This window comes from Orbicella franksi, chromosome 11, assembly GCF_964199315.1.
Source record: "Orbicella franksi chromosome 11, jaOrbFran1.1, whole genome shotgun sequence".
NCBI lineage: Eukaryota > Metazoa > Cnidaria > Anthozoa > Scleractinia > Merulinidae > Orbicella > Orbicella franksi.
In genome coordinates this window covers 7,763,701-7,767,249 of record NC_138155.1, presented here as the reverse complement: position 1 = coordinate 7,767,249, position 3,549 = coordinate 7,763,701, and positions in this window count along the sequence as shown.

The following is a 3,549-nucleotide window of genomic DNA, read 5'->3' as shown; positions in this document are numbered from 1 at the left end:
GCCTCCTATCGGCAATTAGGCGCGAAAAACACAAGCGCGCGCGCGCGCACGCACGTAACTACAACTTTGAATGTGATCGGTTGATTTAAACTACAACTTTAAATGTGATTTTCTTATTGAACTGTCCGATAACAACTTGGCAAGTGTATTAGTGGAAAATAGGAGTTTTCTAAAACCAATCACAATCGAGGAAATTGTAATTTTTCTGATTAACGGGGATAGCGCGAGAGTATATAAACAATTAAAACAGCACGCAACTCCCGCGAGTGAAAACTCTTCTCCATTCTCATGAACAAGTTCAAATTCGATAAAGTAGATGAAAGTTTTCGAGAGCCGGGGAAGCATGCAAGAATTCTAATTCAAAGTCCTAACTTAGAGCTTACAAGCTATTTCCAATTTGGTTCAGGCGCGAGTTTTATCGCTAACGAAAAAACCGCATTCTCAAGCGCGACTCAAATATCGAGACTTAATAATGAATTACCCGTGCCGACCGCGCACAACTGATATCAAAAGTGAAACCAATTCGTCATTCTCTAGTCATTCTCTTTCGCTAGCTGAAAATTTCTCTGAACCTTCTAAAAAGGCAGTGCGGACGGTTAATTTGGGAGCGTGAGCAGAATTTTATCAAGTGTAAATCCACGCTAAGAAAGTTTGATTGTTATAATTAAATCTTTCTTTGGGACCGAACAAATAATTCCAGCTCGCACCAAAAACTGTGTTCAAACAGTTGTAATCTGAAGACGTGATTGATTGTCTCAGTTATAGACACAACCGTAGTTGTGAAATTAAAACCTGAAACAAATTAAAATTAAATAGATTCAGGCCTTCCACAATTTCTTAAGTTGTGTAATACACCGCAATTGCGCTGAATCATGTCTTCGTATCTTTCTCCGCAGTTCAAATATATGATTTCTCGTATATATACTTGTAACATTTTTAATCTCACTGCAAGCATACTGTTTGATTCGCAAAATTGTAAATAAAACGATTCCTCCTTTCATCTTTAAGGCGAAAGGAGTTCAGTTTTGTCAGCGTTTATCAGGAAAAAAGGTTATAAAAAGTTTTCACAAGTATCATTTGTTTTGAGTGGGCGGGTGAGAAAATCTATTGTTCTTTTCTATCGTAAAACGGTTTGACCCAGGAGACCTCAAAGTGAGTTTTCATTAGTTAATCAGTCTGTATATACAATAATTTTTGTAACTTGCAAAGGAAAATAATTGTTTGGTAAGTTAACAGACGGGTGCGATAATCTTTTGTTCTTTTCAATCCACGTTTTTGCCACTTGCAAGGTGAGAAGAATCTATTTGAAGCGAAGCTAATTAAGATGTAAACAATTATGTTTGCCTCTTTGCAAATCTTTTCAATTTGTTAACAATGAAGTTTTAAACACACGCGTTTAGCTTGAGATATAAATGAAGCAACTAACTTGTTTTGATTAGTCTGAAAAAGTTATACCTTGCGTCAATACACGAAATAAGTCTTCTATCATGTCCACTCGTTCCAGAGCAGCTATCAAAGGGGCGCTTTCAGTAGGCCCTGTGAAATGTCAACCGGACTTCTCGGATGAGCCCGGTAACGAAATGGACACCGATTTCACCCGAGAACCGATCTGGAAGACGTCCCGGAGCCATCGTGTAGACTTCGGAGAGACAAACCCATCTATGCAGTTTCGCTGCCTTGCAGCTGGTGAGTAATTGCTGGAACACATCTTTACTTTAATACACTCAGTCAGTTTGTTTTGTGCGCTATTAACTCTGGGCTCAAACGTCGCAACCCACAAATTTTCAGGCTATTTAGACTTCGCAGTTCGTCTTCTGAAGGATTCGCGCCAAATCGATATATGGTTCGCGTCGTCCGAGTTCGCGCCCAGATTATCGAGATTGTCCGTAACATTTACTCTTAAATTCACACTTAAAGAACGAGAAATAGTCAGTGTTCTGTCTTAAACAGTAGTATTAAGCTTTCCAAAAGGTGGCTTCCCGTAGAGTATTGCAGTTTTCTTTAATTTACCGCTTACATCCGGCCTATGGGGAGTGATCTCGCTCAACTTCTCAAAGAAAGTGTGGCTCGCGCGAGCTCAAGATGACGCGAATTCGAACTTGATTAATTAATTGGAAGTAAAACCCTCCGCTACCCGCAGTTCATGTGTAATTTCATTGATTTACTCATCCGCTTATCATTCTGTAACAAAATTTTGTTGCTCTAACTTATTTCGTGATCTGAATTTGCGTGGTTAATCTGTAAGACATCAAACTCGAAATAGATCTCTCAATAATTATATAAATCGCTAGATTACTTAGTGTGTTTAGCTAGTCATTTTTCTTTGGACGGCTACATGTAAATGTTACTAGGTCGGCTATTGTCGATATTGTAAGTTGTCCTTTTTCTAGTGCTTTTGAACTTACCTACACACTGCACAAGCTCATAATAGCATTTGTCGTGATCGTTTTTCCTTTGGTCAATTCACCTACTTTCCGTACGTAATTGTTTACCAATTCTTGTCCGGATAACATTGCAATTTCTTGCTTTACATTTCGCGCGCAGTCAGATTGTTTGAAAGTCGTTTAATCTTTATCGCGCTGTTGATTAGCGCAGCACTAAATTATGTCTGTTTTCTTTCATTTAGATCTCCTTCCCGTAACCCGAATTGAGTTTGATGCAGTGGTCGCGTCTTCGTGCGAGAAGGGAAAGACAATATTTACAGATGATCAGAAAGCAGTGCTCGAGGCGAAGTTCCGAAGAAAGAAGTATCCAGATCCCAAAGAAAAAGTTAAACTGGCTTCAGAACTTGGAATCGGTATCCGCAAAGTACAGGTAAGCTCGTGAACAACTTCAAAAAACATATATAAGCTAACTTAAAAATATTAAATAAGAAGATACGAAGTGGTTTAAGCGGATCGGAAAAACCTGGTCTGTTGTAAGTCATTTGACTTGTTCTGGTTTGTCAACAGCGTGAGTTTTGCAATCGATACCACAGGTTTTGAGATTGATTAGCCAATAATAAATTATAGCAGGTCGTTTACAAAGACTAAAAGGCAATAAAGCCGTCTTGATATGACACATAACTTCTTACAGAAATTTTATATTCTTTTCAAACTCTCAGTCTCGGGTTTATTCTTTAAATATTCTTAAAATTTAATTAGCAAAGTTCAACCTCGCTATTCTCATAATATAGATATTTTTTTATAATATAGATAGGACCCTGCGCACGCTCAGATTGAACATAGCAAAAGTGTGTTTTATTGTTTTTCGCCACATTACGCTTATATCATAAAGCAAATGAGGAAGCCTAAGCCGTTTATTACACTGTGATAAAACACGACGGGCATTTGAGAACACTCAAGAAATGTCCGGAGTGTTTTATCACAGTGTAATAAACGGTTTAAGTTTATATCCATCGGGAAATGTACATGGTTTTTACTTGCTCGCGAGTATAGTCTGCATTAGAATATAAATCAACATAACGTCTTCTAGGTTAAGATTGGAGGACCAACTTTTTGTTTTTAATTAAGTCATAAATTATATCATCTTCAATTTGATCGTTTTTGC